At 37.6% G+C, this 22,795-nt stretch overlaps 1 long non-coding RNA gene across 2 annotated transcripts in view; it reads left to right on the forward strand.

Annotated features, from left to right (window-relative positions):
- Nucleotides 1–22,795, forward strand: part of LOC113604938 (uncharacterized) — a 192,714-nt gene that overhangs the window by 24,654 nt on the left and 145,265 nt on the right. For both annotated transcript variants that reach the window (XR_008289678.1, XR_008289677.1), the window contains exon 2: nt 9,725–9,777. This is a non-coding gene — a long non-coding RNA (uncharacterized LOC113604938). The remainder of the gene's footprint in view (nt 1–9,724; nt 9,778–22,795) is intronic.

Consider the following 22,795-nt stretch of genomic DNA (forward strand, 5'->3'; position numbering starts at 1 on the left):
TATGTTTAGGTTTTATCTAATTAAGATAAAGAGAAATGCAAAATGAATAATCACTCTTCTCTTTTTTTTTTCTTCTTCTTAAGTACCTTCCTATTTTGTAAGTTAACCTCTCAGCTACTATAAATTACCAAAATACAGCATTACTTATTTTAAGTTCTTCTCTCCGTGCCATTTTTCATACAAGGTCTTCTTCTTGGAAAGATCTGTACTCCCCTTTTCAACAAGAGTTTCTTCCAAAGCCTTCAATACACTTGTGACCAACATCCTCCATGAGACCCTCCGGGTGGCTGATCACCATGGTGACTTAACTGGGTCTCCTCTGCTCTCAAAGCATCATTCACCCCACAAAGTAGGCAACCAAAAATGCTTTTTGAATTTTAATTAATGACTCTGTTTTACAGGAATAAATCATATTCACTACATATGACTTGAAGATCTATTATGATCCTGAAAGGGCTGGCAGGGAATTAACCATGTATGTTCTTACCAGAATGTTCTGGAACTAAATCCATCTTATCTGGCTTTGGAGCCCAATTGGCTTTGGTGTGTTTGGGGGAAAATCACTTAAACTGTTGTGACTCAAGATCTGTAAGATAAGAATTGTGGCTAGGGGCACATTTGTTTCTTTTTTGTTAAAGGTTAATTTCCCCTCCGGCCCTGTGGTCTCTGAGTTCCCTGCTTCAAGGATCATGAGGTCATGTTTCCAGCCCCACCCAGCACGTGTCTGACACCTAGCAAGCACTTACCACGTGGGTGAGATGATCGCATGGTCGATTCTACAATTTTCAGTGCGCACGAGGATGGAACTAATTCTCAGGGCTGATACTCTCAAGGGAGAATCCCCAGAAAAGATGAAAAGTAATCTTTACACTGAAGGGTGTGTGAGACAGAAAAATAATAAATAAAAGGAAGGAGTATCCCAGGGTGTTTCTAGACAAAAAGTGTACCTTCATGATAATCACAGGAAAATGTTTTCTGGATGTCAAGGCATATGCAATATTTATTAATAAAGGTGTTTATGATAAATTTTCCTAAACATTGCAAATCTGTGCAAGACTTACGTTGGCCTCCCCTAAAACAGAAGTGACTTTAAACTTCTGATTGGCTTGCCGGCTATTCTGGAATTTAAAATAGTTGGAATTTAATTCCATAATATTTTCCCCCCTGTTTCTCCCTCCCGTCCCCAGTTTGAAGCAAAACAAAAAACCCACAACCCAAGAAACAAAACAGAGTGAATCTTTTGATAGGTCCTTGTGCCCTCTAGTGGCCGATCTACTTAGCACGAGTACTGGCCAGTCAGGCCGGGGTGTCTTTAAATGGCTGACCAGCCCTTTCCTCCTCTCACAGGTGACGCTCTCCTAGGCTCCAAACACACAGTCGCACTAAAACACTTGAAACAATGGCTGGGTCATAAGTAGAGAGAGTTGGTAAAACTTTTAAATCTTTTATCTAAACTTTTATCTACACTTTAAAAAAAATATTTTTTTTCAGAAGCAGTATAAGTGTGTATTCCACAGGAATACAGCATAAATTATACTAAAATGTTTCATTATCCCAGTGACCAGAACAAAAGGGTTCTTCCTTATTACATTTTTATGACATATAGTTCAAATAATATGTATTTAAATGTATTTATTCAGTAGGCTGACTTTTTGTTACTGGGAATATTGATGACTAACTAGGTCTAGCATGGTGTGAAAAATATAAAAGTTAAGAAAATAACTATATTTTGTATAAAATTACATCTACATAATTACTCCTTCACCAAGTATATATTAACCAACTTAACAACAATATTTTCAATTCAGAAAGGAAGATTCATTTGGAAAATAACCGTCAAGTCAATTATTAGATATTTATTCATTCAGCACATAGTTAAATATAATTTGTGTCATGCCAGATATTAGTATAGGACTGAGAAAAACATGGTGAATTCCTACATGGAGCTAATGTTTCAGGAAATAAACACTAACTAAATAAATAATCATATTATAAATGTGAAAAGATAGCACTGTGAAAATGCTAGAAAATGGAATATGTAATATGAGGATGCTTAATAAGGGAAATTGTATTAGCTGGGAAAATATTGAGAGAATGAAGTCTGGGGTAAAGTCTAAAGGAATAACAAGCATTCTAAGAGCAATGAGTTAAGGGTGAATTTGGGAAAAAGAGAATTATCTTTGGCAAAAGCAGATCTTGAAGGAGGAAGACAACATTGAAAGATTGAAAATAACAGACATCAAGAGGAATCATAGTGTTTAAAAAGGCAAGAAAGCTCAGTAGGCATCATCAGCATCATGGCCATAGAAGGAAAGGAAACTCAGCAAAACTAAAAGGCAACTGACAAAAGGGGAAAAGATATTTGCAAATGACATATCGGATAAAGGGCTAATATCCAAAATCTATAAAGAACTCACCAAACTCCACATTGGAAAAATAAATAATCCAGTGAAGAAATGGACAGAAGACATGAATAGACACTTTTCCAAAGCAGACATCCAGATGGCCAACAGACACATGAAAAGATGCTCAACGTCACTCATCATCAGGAAAATCCAAATCAAAACCACACTGAGATACTACCTTATGCTGGTCAGAGTGGCTAAAATGAACAAATCAGGAGACTATAGGTGCTGGAGAGGATGTGGAGAAATGGGAACCCTCTTGCACTGCTGGTGAGAATGAAAACTGGTATAGCCACTCTGGAAAACAGTGTGGAGGTTCCTCAAAAAGTTAAAATAGAACTACCCTATGACCCAGCAATAGCACTGCTAGGAATTTACCCAAGGATATAGGAGTGCTGATGCACAGGGGCACATGCACCCTAATGTTTATAGCAGCACTTTCAACAACAGCCAAATTATGGAAAGAGCCTAAATGTCCATCAACTGACGAATGGATACAGAAGATGTGGTTTATATGTACAATGGAATACTAGTTGGCAATGAGAAAGAATGAAATCCTGCCATTTGCAGCAATGTGGATGGAACTGGAGGGTATTATGCTGAATGAAATAAGTCAGTTAGAGAAAGACAGATAACCATATGTTTTCACTTATATGTATATCTTGAGAAATTTAACCGAAGACCATGGGGGAGGGGAAGGGGAAAAAAAAGTTACAAAGAGGGAGGGAGGCAAACCATAAGAGGCTCTTGGATACTGAGAACAAACTGAGGGTTGATGGGGTGTGGGGGAGAGGGGAAAATGGGTGATGGGCATTGAGCAGGGCACTTGTTGGGATGAGCCCTGGGTGTTGTATGGAAACCAATTTGACAATAAATTATATTAAAAGAAAAGGACATTTAGTATTTATTCTTAGAGATGCCCTTTTTGGAACTTCAATTATACAGTTCTTTCTTTCTGGAATTTTGTAACTTAAAATAACTTTAAAAAGCAGATTAAAAAAAAAAAAAAGAGGCCATTCAAAGCAACGCCCTCTACCCTGACATACATAAACACAAGAGCACATATGCAAAAAGTACACACTTATATATGTTTATTATTTCTAACCAAGTAATTTAAAAGCAAACTGAGTATACAGTTTCTTTGGTATTTATCAATTGATTAAATCAGATACGTTTGGAATAATGTTGCCTGTTCTGTAAAGAATATATCAACATCAAAGATATGATATTACGTTTCTTCTTTTTTGGCTGCTTCTTTTGGCCCTTTTTGTTTTATTTATTTATTTATTTATTTATTTATTTATTTATTTATTTATTTATTTGGAAGTTTTCTTATGGTTCCCAGCGATCTTCAATTCTTAGTGGTCCCACCCTTGTTTATTCCCCTTGCCTTAAAGTTGAACTGGATCCAGTTAGACGTGCTTCTAGAAGATAGAATTTGGCAAAAATGGCAGAATGCCTCTTCCTGGTTAGGTTACCAAGGATGGTGGTTTCATCTTGCAGGCATTCTCTCCTGGCTCTTCCTAGGTGAGGGCTCTGATGGAGAGGGTGAATGAGGGCAAGAGCTGAGGGCAGCCTCTGGCCGAAGGCCTGTGGGAACTGAGGCCCTCAGGCTGATAGCCTCCACGGAGCCGGGTCCTGCCAACAATGGGTAAGGGTGTTTGGATGCAGATCTTACCCCAGTTGAGCCTAGAGTGACTTTGCCACCCCCCCCCCCCATCAATGTCTTAATTGAAACCCTGTGAGTAGGGCAATCATTCATCCTGGTTTGCCTGGGGCTGAGAAGTTTCCTGGGACGCGGGCCTTCCAGTTTTAAAACCTGGCAAAGTCTTGGGCAAACCAGGATGAGTTGATGAGATAGTAATTGTGAGCTAATAGCTGTGTGTTGTTTCCAGATGCTAAACGTGAGGGTAATTTGGTAGGCAGGGGTAGGAAACTAATGCACGTCTATTCAGGATCCACCTCAGGCATAAGGTGTCACAGGAAAACCTCTGATTAGTAAGTATGTGCTTAGAGGTCCTTCATCAGATCCCCTGCAGTATTCTGTACTTTATGACAGCATCTGAAACTCTTCTTTCTGTTGCACCAGACCAGAAACACTCTGAACGCAGGGACTATGTTTATCTCCAAGGAAATCTTTGCAATATTCAGAGCAGATATCACAGTACTGGAACTGAATGATGTGTGCATATGCCCTGGCTGGCTTACTTAATACTCTTATGTGTACTATAAAAAAATGTCATTACTTAGGGAGACGGTGCTTTATAAATCAAAAATACATTAGCTCAAGTAAATTTTGATCTTTTTGCATTATGACAAGATTTCTTGCATCTTTTCCGTGTTGCGAGAAAAATAAAAACTTGCTCCTTTTTCTTTGTTTTGTTTTATTTTTAAGCCAGAGCTATTTTCACAAATCTGACTCCTCATTTTGTGGTTAACGACACGATTAAGGAATCAAAGGACTTTGATTTTGTGATCAAGGTATTTCAGAATAAATTGACACCTGTGTTGAAGTAACAAGAAACTCATTACCAATAATATAGAAGTAACTTCAAACTCTGTCTTCATTTCACTAAGAAGCATGGATATTCATCTTTGTGTAACGATGATTCAGTAAAAGAAGCAGATATGACAGGGGCACTTGGGTGGCTCAGTCGGTTAAGCATCTGACTTCAGCCTAGGTCATGATCTCACCATTGCCTAGTTCAAGCTCCGCACCGGGCTCTGCGCTGACAACTCAAAGCCTGGAGCCAGTTTGAGATTCTGTCTCCCTTTCTCCTCTGCCCCTCCCCCACTCACACTCGGTCTGTCTCAGAAATAGACGTTAAAAAAAAAAAGAAACCGATTTGACAAAATGGGAAAGCTTTATAAAGGATCGGTTGTGTCTGCCATTGGTAGACTTGCCTAGAGATCTGAAAATAGGGTTTGTAACAGACAGCATTCAATCCTATTAACTTAATTGACGAAAACACCAAGTTATATGATTATTATTCAGTTCAGTCTCTAGGGGCCACATTCCTTTTGTTTAGTTTGAGCTCTGGGCAATTGCTCTTTAAACCTGTGCACGCGGTTATGTCTTAGCAAAGGGTGAAGAGTGTGGCTACAAATTGCACCAGTGCCATATTTCTGCAAGCAAAACACCTCTTACATTTTTCTTTTGTTTCTTGTAAAGATGTTTTTATATAATATGAGTCAATTATTATAGTCTTTCCATATGTAGTCTAATGACTTATTTATTTAATTTTTTAATGTTTATTTTGAGAGAGAGAGGGAGCACGAGTAGGGGAGCTAGGGGAACAGCAGAAGGAGAGAGAGAATCACAAGCAGGGGTTCACAAAATCCCGACACGGGGCTCGAACTCACGAACCATGAGATCATGCCCTCAGCCGAAATCAAGAGACGCTTAACTGACTGAGCCAGCCAGGCGCCCCATGATTTCTTTCTTTTTAAGAGTTTACTTTCTCCAATGCCTGAACAGAGTATCAATGTTTGCTAATATAAACCCCACCGGACCACAAATTCAACCCCCCACTCCTTTTGTTGGGCTTTATTTGTTGACTTACTGCTTCTTGATCTTCCTTTGGTTCATTGGGAGCTATTTTCTACACTTTTTGGTGGGAGTAGGTAAAGGAAGGAAGATTTTTTTTTTTTAATGTTTATTTTTGAGAGAGAAAGCACAAGCAGAGGAGGGACAGAGAGAGAGAGAGAGACAGAGACAGAGGATCCCAAGCAGGCTTCAGGCTGACTGCAGTGCCCAATGTGGGGCTCGAACTCATGATCTATGAGATCATGACCCAAGCCAATGTCAGACGCTTAACCAACTTAGCCAGCAGGTGCCGCAGGGAAGATTTTTTTTTGTTTTTAATTAGTCACAAACAGAATGAAAATAAAGGTTTTATTAAATGGCAGAGTGTCGTGAGTGTTGGAGAGAGATGATATCATACAGGGATGCAGCAAATAGGAAATGCGAAAAAGAAAATTCTTATATTTCAGAAAATTTAAGGGAAGCAGTTACTGCATAAAGTGAGATGTTGGCCTCAAGACATTTTTATAAGTAAATAAGCCAAACATTTGTAGCTTTCTAGAGCATAAAATATAGAGAATATTTAACATTTACTGCTTTATAAGAACCAAGTATTGATGTGTTTATTATATCTAATATGAACACTTTAAATGTTCATATTATATTTTCTTTGCAAACTTTCATTGAAAAGGAATTTGGTTAACAGTTTAAGTTCTTTATTAGGTATTTGAGACAAGTTACAAGTGATGTCCTGTGCAAAAAAAAAAAAAAAAAGGAATTTATTTTATAGTTTGTAAAACATTAATATTTCTTGTTCTCACTTTAAAAATTGCACGATGCTTCTGAATCTTCATCTGTTATTCTAGCCTCTTACTTTTCTATGGAATTTACAGTCTTTACCTCATACAACCTATGAAAAATGCTGGGGGATTACTAATAAATAAAGTTTGAAACTTACTCATTTCTGAAAAGGATGTGTGCAATCCTGTTTATGGATTAATTCTCCCTTCAGAGAGAGCTATGTGTTTCCTTGTGTCAAACTACATCTTAGAACGCTAGTCAGAATGTATGTTTCCTATGGTACATTCTATTAAGTTAGCTGTTAGTCATCAAAGATAGCATGCGAGTTAGAATACATTGTATTTAGAAAGCTAGAGATTTAATCTCTCAGATTATATTATATGTTTCAAGTTTTATGCCCCCCCCATCATAAAGGAAATGATATCTGGGGTATTTCAATAATACCCAAACTGTGCATTAAATTCATGGCAAATTAGGCGGAACTGGATCTTACCTACTGTTAGCTTCCCTTCTCTATCTTGCATTAATGGAAGTTGTACTAAATAAATACTCTCCAGTTGAACTAATTAAGCCCCCCAAAAGTATTCTCAAAATCATGAGTTAATGTTATATTTATATTTTTCCTACCATTTCTATACAATTAAATAATATTCTAAATATTAAAAATAGTTATCAACCTGCGATAATTGCAAGAGGTCGGATTCATGCTAAGAAAGTCAAGAAATTTGAAATTTGGACACATTGATGATATGTTCACACACTAACATTAGCTCATGTTGCTAATGAGATGAATATTTTTAGGAAAAGAAAAGAATAATTGTGACAATAGAAAAGCTGCCTCAGGCCACTTTTCTCTACGCATCGATTTTGCTGAACCGTCAAGTTTGTTTTACTTCTTGAATTCCACATAAAGTAAGGTGTGTCCTTGGTCCCCTCACAGACTATACAAATTCTGCCCATAGCCCAAGTTCTAGTTTAAAAGCTAGAACTTGCTTCTTAGTTTAAATTGCTTCCCAGAAATTTCTTGGTGGCTGCACTGTCCTGGATGCTTCTATGACACAGTCCTCTGTTATTAGCTACTATTCATTTCAGTTACGTATTGACTTACTCATCTGTTAGGCAGGGTAGCGTCCACATTTTTGTGTGAATAAAATTACCTCGGCAGCTTCTGTACTTGTCTGTCTGCTGGAAAGATGTAATTTAACAGATCGAGGATGATCTACAGAAATCTCCCCATCTTAGAGGACCATGTACCCATTCTGTTCAACTTAACCTACTTGCTCTTATGAAATATTACTTTCTCTATTTCTGCCAAACACACGCTGAGGACTTTATTCTCCTGCACCATGCCAAAAAACTCATGTATTTTCTGTAATTTTTTTCCAACATCTTGTGACACTGCTTGGCATCTTGGAAGACTCAAAAAGTAGTAGGCTGTAGTTATTTTATTTCAATCTTCAATTTGTTCACTGTGCAAACTCCTTCCTAAGTGTATCGTAAGCGTTCTGCTTTATGACCATGATCATCTCATTGAATTAAATTTAATTTGATAATTGTGTGGATTTAAATCTTGTAACAAGTCTTTAAATCTTTATTTCCACATGCGTGCATGGTTTTATTTTATTTTTTTTCATTTGTATGTTGCTTAATAGGATCGTGTTTTCAAGTCTATTTTAGTAAAGTAACGTGTAAAATAAAACTGAGACCTTATGCATTTGAAATGAAAATAAAAGGCATATAGATCAGAACGGGAGAAATAAGACTGTTTTTGTTTATAAATGGCATAATCATATGTAGAAATGCTGAAATAATTAAAAAAAAAAACCTCTTGTAACTAATAAGCAATTGTAGCAAGGTTTCAAGATACAAGGTTAAGGTATAAAATTCAGTCACTTTCCTATATACCAGCAATGAACAGCTGGAATTTGAAATTAAAAGTACAATACCATTTATAATAGCCCCCCCAATGAAATACTTAAAGGTATAAATCTAACAAATATTTATATGAAGAAACTAGAGGTATAAATCTAACAAGATTCATATGAAGAAACTAGAAAACTCTGATTAACTCAAAGAACTGAATAAAAAGGTATTCCGAGTCAATAGATACAAAGACTTGGGGCGCCTGAATGGCTCAGCCAGTTGAGCATCTGACTCTTGGTTTTGGCTCAGGTCATGGTTTCATGGTTTGTGAGTCCAAACCCCGCCTTGGGCTCTGTGCTGGCAGTGCAGAGCCTGCTTGGGATTCCCTCTTCCTCCTGCTCTCTCTGTCCCTCCCCTACTCTCACTCTCTCTCTCTCTCTCTCTCTCTCTCTCTCAAATAAAGAAACTTAAAAAAATTTTTTTGAAAAAAAAAAAAAAGACTCAGTATTGTCAAAATGTTAGTTCCCCCCCCCCCAATTTGATCTATACATTCAATGGAATCCCAGTCAAAATCCTAACAATATGTATTTTTTTTTTGGATATTGACAAACTGATTGTAAGTTTAAATGGAGAGGAAAAGCCCAAGACTAGCCAACACAATCTTGAAGGGCATATGAGGGAAATGTCTTCCTTTCTCCCAATTTTGCTGTGAAACTAAAAATTTCCTTTAAAAGTAAAGTCTCAACAAGAAAAAAGTAAGTTTTAGGGGAGCATGGGTGACTCAGTTAAGCCTCCTACTTCAGCTCAGGTCTTGATCTCGTGGTTCATGAGTTCGAGCCCCGCATCAGACACTGTGCTGACAGCTCAGAGCCTGGAGCCTGCTCTGATTCTGTGTCTCCCTCTTTCTGCCCTTCCCCATGTATGACCCCCCCTCTTAAAAATAAACGTTAAATTTTTTTTCTGTTTATTCATTTTTGAAAGACAGAGAGAGACAGAGCACAAGCAGAGGTGGGGTGCCCTTCAAAAATAGACATAAAAAAAAAGAAGAGTTGTTGCCAAAAGTTCATAGAAATGACATAGTCTAAAGTATGTTCAAATAATTGAATCTTCAATATACACATTTCTCCTGTAGGCATCTGGTAGAAAGAGAAGCACTGAAATTGTCAGAGGATCTACTCACTACATGTAAGTGATAAACTTTTGTGATGAGCTGAGTAAAAAACCAGGGCAAAGTTATTTCAATGACCTCAGAGATGTTTCCTTCACTTGGGGTCATCACATGTAAAGTTTACCTTCAGTATAACAATGAGACTCAGAAATTCCCATTCATGCCCAGTTCCTTAATCACTCTGATTCCATTGTAGGCAAGAAAAAAGACAGGAGAGAACAGGTCAACACTGTGGTAATAATACTTTAAAGAATACTTTCCCATAAGAAACAAGAAATTGGGATGGTACATTTCATGGTTCTTTTCTATCTCTGCAGCCAAATGAAGTTATCCAACTAAGTATAGCCTTTCTGTGGAGTCTTCACCCTCAAAGATGTTACGACTCTATTATCTTCTCTCTCTTTCTCAGTATTGGCCTTCCAAATTTGTGATGATGTGTGCATTTCAAAAACGTTTTCCAAACACTGCACTCAGTAATGGACCATTTGTTTAAGAGGGTCAGAGTAGTTCAAACTTCATAACGTGTATAAATGTGTAAGAGTGGGTCAAATATTACCTTACACTTCTATAACCAAACGCAAGTTATTATGGTTATACTTAAAGGGAGGTTATTGTGACCTTGGTTCCCATATCTTAATAAATTATTACCATATTCAACAGTGAAAATTCAAGCATTTGATCAGAGGTCATTCTTGAGTTTTCATTTTCATCTAGGAACTAATTTGACTTCTAATATGTAGAAATCACTAAGTGCCCAAATCATTCTAATATGTAGAATCTCACTAAGTGCCCAAATTCCTGTGTTATTCTTTAATGCAGGAAAGAACATGATTCTTAAGTTCTTCAGACTTCCAGTTTAGACTTTTACATATATTGATAAGGATTTATAAATACAGGAATGACAAGCTCTGTTAGACATCATTCAGCTTATTTTATGAAAGATAACTGTCTTAAAATGAATATATCTTAGTCTGGAAGAACTGAGATTGAAACACTTTCTCTGGAGAGGAAGTAAAATAAGTAGAATATGCATAAATATTAATATGTCCATTTTTAAAATTATTTTTGACTGGGTTGAAAGAATAGATACTACGAAATGGAAATAACAGGTTTGGTAATCACCCAAACCTAGGAGCAAACCCAGGCTTGAGCCTTTTCTGGAAACTTTTGGAATCTTAGGTTATGTGAAATTTTTCGAGATTCAATTCCCTAATAAGGAAATAATACCACTGAATTTTTTTTTTTTTTGCTGGGGGGTGGAGAAGTGAACAAAATAATAATATATACATAATGTGTTCAATACGTGTAAAGTTTTCCTTCCCTTAGCTAAAGCCCCTATCATGGATTAGCATCACTGTTCTCCTGAGTCTCTAGTTTAGTGGGCATTATTGGGACTTATGTTGGTTTTATGTAAATAGGCAACACAATGTGTTGTTAGAAACGTAGGATGTAGATTCAGAGGTCCTGATGTCAAGTTCTGCCTTGGGAACCTTTTGCTGTGTTTGTTGGACACATGACTTAAATAATGCTGGTGATGCTTTCTACTAAATCGTAGGTGTTTGTGAGCTCAAATGTGATAACAAAGGCAGACACTCTTTGCAAAACACAAAACTTTAGTCACTACGTCTCAGTCTAAGGAGCTGAAAAATATTAGAGATGCATTTCTACGTGAAGTCTAGGCTAAATAACTGAACAATTCTGTTGTTTTTGCTTCCTAACAGATAATACCCAACAAGGTTCAGTTGGTACTAATTGGCATTCATCATCTGTGTCCTGATCAAAGAAATTACTATGATATTTAGACTTATTTATGAATATTACTATGATATTTAGACTTATTTATGAATATATGCACCATCACATGGATTCACCTGTTTGAAATCAGATTCCTCAGGTTCCATGGTATCCTGGTGTCGAAGTTTGAACTTTGTGAGATGTTTTCAAAATTTATGAATGATTTAGAGCAGTCATTTAACATTTGAAACCTATGAAATAAGAATCTTTTTTTTTTAAACGTTTATTTATTTTTGAGACAGAGAGAGACAGAGCATGAACAGGGGAGGGGCAGAGAGAGAGGGAGACACAGAATCAGAAACAGGCTCCAGGCTCTGAGCTGTCAGCACAGAGCCCGACGCGGGGCTTGAACTCACGGCCGTGAGATCATGACCTGAGCCGAAGTCAGACGCTTAACCGACCAAGCCACTCAGGCGCCCCTGAAATAAGAATCTTTTAAAATAATTGTTTAGCTTTTCTAAACAAGCTAAATGGTCATCATAAGATCCTGTGAACTGGGTATCATGCCTTTTTTTTGTTTCCCCACTTTTACATGGAAGCTCTACCCCCAACCTGGGGCTTGAACTCATGACCCCAAGGTGAAGAGCCACATGCTCTGCTGACTGAACCAGCCAGGCACCCCGAGACATCTTCTCTCTGACAGAAGAACCCAAGATGCAGAAAAGTCAAATGATAAGTTAAAATGTATATGGTCAGTGAGTGGAAGTCTAAGGGTAGAGCCTATGTTGCCTGTTCTTAGATAAAATGAAATGTTCACAGTGTGAATATCGTAAATAACACATTCCCCCTACAGCCCCCAAAGCAGTCCTCTGATGAATGTGACTCTGACACCTCACTCTTTGTGCTCAGGATGTGCCTCTGTGTGACCCTGAGTAATCTCAGTAAGTGGATTCTGTTTAAATAGAAGAATATGATGAGATGAAAAGAAGGAAGGTGGGAGAGAAGGTGATTCTGAACGTAGAACAAGAGACATTTCATGAAAAATTGATCACCAACAAAAACGAAAATAGAGGGGCTCCTGGGTGGCTCCGACGGTTAAGCTTCCGACTTCAGCTCAGGTCATGATCTCACAGTTCGTGAGTTCAAGCCCCGCGTCAGGCTCTGTGCTGACAGCTCAGAGCCTGGAGCCTGCTTCACATTCTGTGTCTCCCTCTCTCTGCCCCTTCCCTGCTCATGCTCTGTCTCTCTCTGTCTCAAAAATAAACATTAAAAAAAAATGAAAATAGATGCAGCTCTCTGAAACAGGGATGCTCCATTATCTTGTTTTACCAAAAGATTGAGTTTAAATGTTGTCTCTAAGGAGACACGTAAGGATTTTTGGTTGCGTGCAAAGCGTAATCTATATTCAGAATATTTATGAAATTAAAAAAGATTTGGGGAAAACTTATTTCTTTATTTCTTTTTAAGTTTTTTTTTTAATTTTATTTTTGTGAGTGGGGGAGGGGCAGGGAAACATTTATTTTTACAGTGTTTTAGTTTTATTTTTGAGAGAGAGTGCGAGTGGGGGGGCGGGGAAAGTTTATTAAAAGGCAAAAGTCTGTGTGATATTCTAGGAAAACGGTTTTAAGCGGGAAGTGAAAGACAAGTTTGACTTCTGTCAATCCTTAATGCATTTTCACAGTCAATTAAAGAGGCAGATTTATGTGTGTGTGTTTTGGTTCTATATATTGGCTAAATGAATATCAACAATTTAAGTTTATAAAAATCCTTAGGACACTTAAGGGTTCACACGTCACTTAGCTTAAAAACCAATCACATTTTACTATTCCTTCTCCTTGCTTTTACCCACCCGTGTGTACACACCCGTAGGCACGCCCTATGGTGGGGTTTGCAGGGGTGAGAGGGTACAAAGGGCACTTACAGCAATGGTTACTCTGGAGAAAGAGCAGGTCAATAGTAAGATGGACTAAAGGACCAAAAACTATCTTGACTGAATGGTAGTGCCCAGAACGGTAATGTTTGCTCTTGTATCAGTCAGGTATTGAAGGTGTTAGGTATTCGTATCTGATTAAGCTTGATAACCATATATTATTATGTCACATTCCATAATGAGAGTAACAACAGGTCATTTGGGCTTATCAACCAAACCTGAGTACTGCCACGTCTTGTTAATATCAAGGGACAATGTAACTTAGGAAAACAAAACCTTAACTGTCAGCATTCATTCTTTTTTGTGGGCACATCGGGGAATGGCGTAATAAGATCCTAGACCCTAGTCAATGTAGTATTTTCTCTGTTGGAGACTGTGGCAAGAACTGAAAGGGAAATTTTCATTAGCTACACAACTATTACTGTCATAAATTACTGCCAAAGGTAGGGGCACCTGGGTGGCCTAGTGGGGTAAGTGCTGGAGTTTTCATTTAGGCTCAGCTCTTGATCTCCTGGTTCATGGGATCGAGCCCTGCATCGGATTCTGCGCAGACAGCACAGAGTTGCTTGGGATTCTCTCTCTCTCTTCCCACCACCCCCCACCTCCTGCTTACTCTCTTCCTCAAAATAGATAAATAAACATAAAAAAATAAATTACTGCCAAATCTAAAAAATAGAGAAAACGCTTCCATACAGGCAGAAAGGCACTGGTTGGCCATTTGCCTTTTTGTAGACTTTGAATAGGTGAGAGCCTCACATTAAAAATAATGGAGTTTCTTTCTTTCTTTTTTTCTTTTTAAAGAAGAGGGGGATATGAAGAGTTCTATCTTCTATGGCTCTTAATTTTTTTTATGTAAGCCACTGTGCTGATACGCCTGGGTGACACAAACACATACCCACCAGACTTGCACCTGTTAATTCAGTGTTGATCTCATTAACAATAACTGGGTTTTCATGAGAAATAAAAAAAAAAAAAAAAAAAAAAAAAAAAGAATTTCCCTTCTGTTCAACCACTTTTTTACAAAGCACCTTTTCTCCATTCTGTTGCCTTTTTAAAATGTCTACGTCAGGGTCTGGAACCTATAGTTGCTGAGAACTACTCCTTATCTGAATCCCATCTCTACCCAGATATTTCCTTCGAAACAGGAAGGGCCCAAAAGTCTGGCTGCAGGACCCCACACTATTGGCTCAAAGAAGCCTGAAGGAGATCTGCTCTGTCACCGCCTCACGTGCACTGAGTCTGTCATGAGAGGTCTACTGGTCCAAAGCCTTCCAAATTTCTCCCGAGTCTGGTCTGGCAGGTCCCACAGACAAGCACTCTTGTCTACATATGATACTTCCCTCCTCTGTGACTGCCAATGCCAGCCCACAAGTAATTCAAATTAATAGTCTATCATATATTGAATAACTTTTAGAATTATTTCTTCAAATATTTTTTCTGAACTTTTCTTTCCTTCTTTTCCTCTTGGGATAACAATTTTTTTTTTTTGTCTCTCTCTCAAAAATAAATAAACCTAAAAAAAAAAAAAAGCCTTGTTCTTCCCTCTACTCTTCTTGGGTCAAGGTTCCCCTGTGCAGGTCTCTTTTTTTTTCTCATACCCTTTGCAAATCCCAGCCTCTTCAGCTCCAATTGGACTGACTTCCAGTCTTCCCATAATTCTAACATTGGGTTCTACTTCCCTGTGTCACAGTAGGTAAGGTGTCCCTGGTCAGATAGCCTGGACAAAGGTGGGCCTCAATGTGTGTGCTCCCCTTCTCTCGGGGATCAGACTGCTATGCTGTCTGTGAGGTATGAATGACATTGTCTCATGTATATTATAGTTTTTTTTTAAGGAGATCATGACCTGAACCAAAGTCAGATGCTAAACTGAATGAGCCACCCAGGCGTTCCCCCAATATTATAGTTTTTATGGTGGATGGACAAATACTATACTAGTTACTTCGTCAAGATTGCATGCTGAAATTTACCCATTTCCTGTACATTTAAAGACGCTTTATTAATTTCTTCCAGTAATAACTAAAACTGCTATCCAATTATTATTCTTTCACACATGATTAAATATTTTTCCTTAAAAGCTGCAGTGGTAGTGATAATTCTGGAAAAAGTCTAAGTCATCAATTTCAATTATTTAATATAATAATTATCATAAAATTATGACATTCTTACAGAAAACCAGCCATGGCACATAGCACCATATGTGGATTTCTCATTAATCCTTATAGAACTCTTTAAGGTAGATACTCTATTCATTCTAACTGTGAGAGAAACGGAACAGAGTAATCAACTCACTCAGTATGGCCTCATCATTAGCTAGCACCTTCTGAATTCCGGAAAGAAACTCTGGGAGTTTGCCCCCAGAGCGCACACCCTTGACACTTCTATCATGTGAAGAATACTTAAATAACAAATTAAACTGTGAAATGACACATTAGTGATCAGTGCGAAATAAACAATTTTTTAGGGAGAAACCTTTAAAAGTCACAAAATGGAAGCATAGCTAATGAACGTTTGTAAGTAAAACAAAAGGGGGAGGGAAAAAACATTTTGCAGATATGTCATAGTAAAGAACGTACCAAGGGAAAAATAGGCTTGATAATTAATGTGTAGAAGAGTGGAGTTTCTGACTATAAATAACTCAAAGTTCAAGCTAATTTCTTATTCTGTCATTAAAGGAAGAGGCAGGAACCACAAATCCCTAAACTGGATGCAGGCAGGGAACTTGTTTGAGAATCCCTGCTCGCAGAAGATTTGTAAACCAGCATGAATTTGCAGCACACTTACTTAAGTGATTAAGGGAATTAACTATCACTGCTAGGGATTAAACTAGTTTAGATAAGTCACTGGTTTCTGGCAGGGCTACAGGGGGGAAAAGGAGCCATGAATCATGGAAGGAGAAGGCAACTGGCTCTGGGCCCAGCCTGGCAAGTGGTAAGATCATTGACCTTGGGCAGGTCATTTCTCCCCTTGAGACCCTATCTGTGTTCAGGGATCTTGAATACATAATCTTTAAAGTACTTATTCCCTCTCCCTTCTATCCATACTTTATCAATGAAATAAGCAAAAGATCTTTGAAATTTTTAATCCAAAATAAAACTACCAAGTGAACAATGCTTAATGGAATCCTATTGTACGACAATAGATTTCACTGCAAATAAATACTTAATGATAACCATTCTTGGAATTTAAAACAATCTCACAGATAATCTATCACAAATTAGTAACTAGTCTATATCACTGTATTCATTCAAATGTGCTTTTATGAGCCCTCTGTCCGTAGAAATTCTTGTAAATAGTTAGCAAAGTGACCATGGGAAATTCATCAGGATAGGAACTAGGGAAAATCCTGAACATCTACACATCAGTTTGCCCTGCTAACGTGGAAGCTCTGTGATGAGAAGTGAGGAGAACAAAGCGAAACAAAACATCAGTCTACTGGCTAGAAGCTTATTTTGTTTCTTAGAAGCTGTGTGAAGTTAGACACTATTTTAATTTGTTAAGCTGCAATTTCTCAGTCTTTGAAATAAATTAATAATGTCAAATCTGCAGAGAAATTAGAGGATTGCTGATGGTGAATATAAAAGATGGAGTAGTTATCATTCATCATCTTTCTTTGGTTTATAGAGAAACAAAACTGCTATTTTATCAATTGTATTTTTTAACAACCTTTTTGGGAATATCTCTGACATAAAAATAGTATATATTGAAGCTACACAGCTTGACGTTTTGATATATGTGTACATTGTGAAAAAAATCACCACAATCAAGCTAAAACATGTATCCTCGCCTGCACAGGTACAATTTCTGTGTGTGTGTGTGTGTGTGTGTGTGTGTGTGTGTGTGTGTAGACTTGAAGGTCTATCCTCTTTGAAAATCTCAAGGATGGAAGACATTGTTGTTAACTGTCATCACCATGCTGCCCATTGAATCTCCAGAACTCATTCATCTCGCATAACCAAAACAATATGCCCTTTGACCAATATTTCCTCATTTCCCTCCCCCCCATCCCTGGCAACTGCCCTTCTACTCCCTGCTTCCAGGTAGAAGTGAGGTCATGCAATATTGGTCTTTCTCCTTCTGGCTTATTTCACTTAGCTTCATGCTCTCTACTTTCATCCATGTTGTTGCAAATGGCAGAATTACCTTTTTTTTTTTAAGGCTGATTTGTATATATATTTTTTTCAACATTGGTGCCATCATTATGAAAAACAGTATGGAGGTTCCTCAAAAAATTAAAAATAGAGCTACCATATTCAAGCAATTCCACTTCTGGGTATATATTCAAAGGCAATGAAATTTGGAAATCAGTTATGGTTTTGTTTTAACTTTCTACTCATTCTTTAATTTACAAGAGAAATAATATCTCAAGGCATGAAAGATATGAATATACTTAAAAGAATTCTGGCAATTAAGTAAAAATGTATAAAATAGCAGAATGTAAACAAAAGCAGATTATCTAAACAAGAATTTGTAAAGGTGTAAAGTTCAGTAAACATATCTAATACAGTTTACTAATTTTCTTGAAAACATATGTGAATTAATTTAGATTAAAACACAGCTTAAGACTTGACTGAGTGATTTGTCACATTATAACCATTCGAATGATTGTGTCATTATTGTCTTTTTTAATTACTCCTGATATCAGATTTACAATGAAGGAAATATTCTACCTCTTCTCAGCGTTTATCCTTTGAATCCTTTATTTAAAGAAAACTCATATTGCTGACTCTCTAACATCTGTGCTAGATATTAGAAAGATATAAAAACCAGTAAAACATGGGTCTTTCTTTGAAGGTACTTCTCATGACAAAGTGCGGTCATAATAGAGATAAAAACATCCTGAGGTTGGAGATAATTTTATCTGAGGTATGAAAAGTGATATCCTAGAAGAAATCACATTTTAAATGGACTTTGAAATAGAGAAGTGCTTTGATAAATGGGGGAAATGAGAGGAGCAGAGCCACAGAAAGGTGAAAAGTGTGGCTTAGTTTGGAATCCCATAGCGTGAAATAACTACAGAGTAAAGTGCATAGAAACGTTAGTGGAGATAATGTAGAAGTTGTTGATTGGTGTTAGATCGTGGAGGCCTCTGAATGCGATAGTAAGGAGTTTATATTAAGTACGGAGAGCCATTCAGGGCCCCTGGCATTTTCTAAGATGGTGAGAGATGTTAGCAGAATTAAATTTCAGAAATACTGCATCAGGTTTGGAAGGGAAAAGTTTGAAGCAGATCAGAAAGGATGGGGATGAGAGTTGAAGAGATTCTAGGGTAGTGGTAGATAATAGGTTTTCATTAAAATGCAGTGCAAAAGAGGAGGTGGTGTTTCATCACGTCTAGATTCTTCCTGGTGTTCCTGGAAGACTGTCCAGATGCCTGGCCATAACTGGGACATGACCAGGCCAGTCATGGTGCCTTAGTTGGCTGTCTCCATGATCGTCCTTTGGTAACTCTGGCTCCCTGTGGTCCCGCTCTCTGGTGTCACGTGTCTGCTCCTGGTTCCTGAGACCTTTCTCCTTTCCCCTTTGCCCTTTCAGCTCTGGGTGGAGCCCTAGATCTTTTCCCCCTCTCAAACCCCAGGTTCTTCATCAGTCACAGATGCCCCAATGATTTGAATGGGAAAGTGGGAACCAACCAAAAGCTGGTCAAGTGATTTCCAGAGGCTGTTTTCATTTTCAGATGTCCCTCTGTATTCTTGTCACAAAAGTCTCTCCTGACAAACTTACATAGACAACTTCCTTAATGCCAAATTTTTGTTCAAACATTACCTTCTTGAAAAGGCTACATGGACCTGTTTAAATTTCAACAGACCACCTCACACTTAGCTCTGAATCTGCCACAACAGACTCTATTTTTAAAATATAAATCCTGCTGTAAGTATTCATTGCTTTCTAATATACCGTGTTAATTTCCATATTAAACTTTTGTCTGTCTCTCCTATAGTCCCAGCAGAACATAAGTAACATAGAGAGAGTCTTTGTTTATTTTCGTTGAAACATCTCTCCTCAGTAAAATTCTTCACAGCTGCCACTCAGCAGACATTTCTGGTAGACTGGACTGAATTGGGAACATTTCTCTGATATGAGTAGTAAATTACTACTTGGCGCATGTTGTGGGCAGACTAATAGCCCCCCAAAGAGGTCCATGTCCTTACCTTTGGAAGCCAAACATATTGTGTTTCATGGCAGAGGGAATGAAGGATTCAGGTAGAATTAAAATTGCTGATTGCCTGAGCTTCACATAGGGAGATTATTCTGAATTATCCGCATGGATCACATGTATCACACATTCCTTAAAAGTAGAAATGGAGGCAGAAGATGTTTCCACATAGAGATAGGACGTGAGATTAATTCAATCTGCTGTTGCTGGCTTTAAAAATGGAGGAATACAGCCAGGAGCCAAGGAATGTGAATGGCCTCCAGAAACTGGAAAAAAACAAGGAAAGATATTCTCCCCCTAGAACTCCATCCAGAATGTTAGCCCACCAAGACCTTCACTCCGTGGGAACTGTGTCAGACTTCTGATCTACTGAACTGAAAACTAATAAATGTGTGTTGTTTTAAGCCACCAAACGTGTGGTGATTTGTTACGCCATCAATAGGAACCTAACACAGCACTTTTCATGAGGGAAGGGTTAAAGTAGTCACCACCCTTTCCGCGAGCTTGTAAATTCCATGGCCGTTACTTCTTGAAATGTACTCATGTGATTCTACATGTGTATGATTATAATTTCAGAAAACCACTGCTCTGAATGTTTGGAAAATCTTTCCAAATCCATGGTCACAATCTTTCTGGCATGTCTACTGTTAAATAGAAAATCATAGACTGAAAATAAATTACAGAGCATATTTCCAATCTCAGTGTTTTGCTGTATCCTTACTCTTCTTTCTCTTCAGCTATTTTTACTGCTAGAAACATCTGTGAGAAGAGCTGGATGTGAAATAGTATGGAATACGGTTTGCTGAGAGGTGCTCTGAAAAAAAAAAAGATCATGTCAATAGTTTTTACTTAAGAAAAAGCGAAAGTAACATTGAAACTGCACAGACTGCATTATAAAAATACTCTTCAAAGTGTATTATACTTCAAAATAGTTGCTCATTAGGTGGAAAGTGTGGCTATATTATGGAAAGAGTATTAGATTGAAAGTCAGGCTATTTTGTCTCTATTAGTTCTTTATTTTTAGACTGTATGTTCAGTTTCTGTATGTGAAGGTGCAAAACTTTAATGTGTAAAGTGTGATGTTTAAATGTGAGGCAAACTATTGTAAGTAATGGAAAAAATGTTAATTGAATAGTCAAGAGACAGGATTTCATTTGTAAAAAGAGCACAAGTTTTAGAATCACAACGAGCTTGGCTTGAATTCTCACTCTGCCATTGTCTCTTGAGGCTTAATCAAGTTCTTTACTCTCTCAGCTCATCTTGCTCCTCATTTGTAATAAGAACAACAATCCCAGTTTTAAGGGCTGTTTTGAGGACTTAATGTAATAATGCTATCGGTTTCCTCATGCAGTGTCTTGCTTTTAATAAAAAAAAAATAATAATAATGTTAACTGAAATAGATCCAAGCAAGTTTCTCTGTATCTGGGGATCTTCTATGAGACTTACCTCTGTCTTCATTTCTAAGAAGTGATTCTTGCTCCTTCTGAGAGAATGAAATGAGACAACATATGGATTTGCCTAATACTGATTCGGTATTCAACAATTATTTACTAAAAAATACAGAGTCCAAAGTCCATACGTTCTGTTTTCTGAGGAGGGCTTGGCACAGGTTAAGAAATGTCAACATCTCAATCATACGCCCTGATCTTACATAATGCATTTCCATCTTGTGAAGGAAGTATGAGTGTCATGTTGACCTTCAAGATGGAGAATATGGGCACATAACCCCCAGGGAAGGGGGGAATGCAAATTGTGGGAGCCTTTAGAGTTTGAAGCAGCTACCAGTACAGAGTCGTAGCAACAAGGGGAAAGAAGACTCTGGTGTGGATTGTAAAGTAATGGAAGGGAAGTCCAAACTTAAGAAAGAGATGAAGAGAAGAAAGAAAATCACATGTAGGTTATCTAGCTTTAGGGGGGGTAAGGTAAGGAGGAGAACGTAACTGCTGTTGATATTCTTGTGTGGACACTGTCTCTCTCTGTAGGGCAAGGAAGTTTACCCTTTATGGTGTCATCAGTGTCTTTGGGGGTTTAATAAAACATGGTGACCTTCCTTTACCAAAATCAAACGAACATTTGCACAGAATTGCATAGCATTTAAGAGTGATCTGAAGTCCAACCATGGATTCTAGGTTAAGATCACCCACTGTGAATATATATTTTTAATCAGGAAATTACTTGATGAACATGAAATCAGAATCCAGTAAATGTTCGGTGACATTCAGATGGGAAACAGAGGTGCAATATAAGATAGAATACTCTTATTACCCTAAGGCAAATGCGGACAATTTGCTTTTTGAGGTCAGAAGCAAAGGGTAAATATTTACAGCAAGAAGAATTGAGTTACTTGGTTCATTCATCCCACAGTGATCAGTAGCCCATCTGCTATTTCAGGTTCTAGGAAGGTCAATGTGGTAGCAAATTCCTAGATGAATTGGATGGGAAGGAAGCCAGAGGTGGGGAGTATAGATCCAAAGTCATCAGAAAACAGTAAAGAAGGAAGTGAAAGGGTCAGTTGACTTGGAGGTGAAGAACATTCATGAGAGGAAAAGCCCAATAGGCAGTTGAGCACATGGAATTAGGAGAAATTGCTTTATTTACACAAGTTAATTTGATACCTTTTTTATTGGATTTGTTTAGAGCTACAAACACTCTCTCTTTATAGTAGCAAGCCATTTTGTTGTACAAGCCAGATCTTTGGGACAAATCCAAGAAACTTAACTTCCTCTGACACACAGTATGATCCAGCTTTAGTTTAAGGACAAAGTGTATGCAACCTATCGATACTAAAAATTGACCTCCAATTTATCATCTTAACCTGCATCGGAATGACCAGTATGGAGGCATTACTATTGGATATAATGTCAAACAGGATTTCAAGTGCACAAACCTTCCCAAGGTTATTAAATTTCAAATATAAACTGGTGACATAGAGAAATGAAGTGTGAAAGGACAGAGGTGATACACCTGCATTTATTTTGGAAAACTGATTATTATTGCGTGGGTATCTGGACCCACCTATATTGACATATTACTATTTTGAGGGTAAAAAAAAACACTTGGATTTTCCTTTTTTCTTTCCTATTACTTTATTTTATTTTTATTTATTTATTTGTAAATGTTTATTTATTTTTGAGAGAGAGAGAGAGAGAGCAGGAGAGGAGTAGAGAGAAAGGGAAGCAGAAGATCTGAAGCAGGCTCCATACTGACAGCAGCAAGC

Source organism: Acinonyx jubatus, chromosome A3, assembly GCF_027475565.1.
Source record: "Acinonyx jubatus isolate Ajub_Pintada_27869175 chromosome A3, VMU_Ajub_asm_v1.0, whole genome shotgun sequence".
Classification (NCBI taxonomy): Eukaryota; Metazoa; Chordata; class Mammalia; order Carnivora; family Felidae; genus Acinonyx; species Acinonyx jubatus.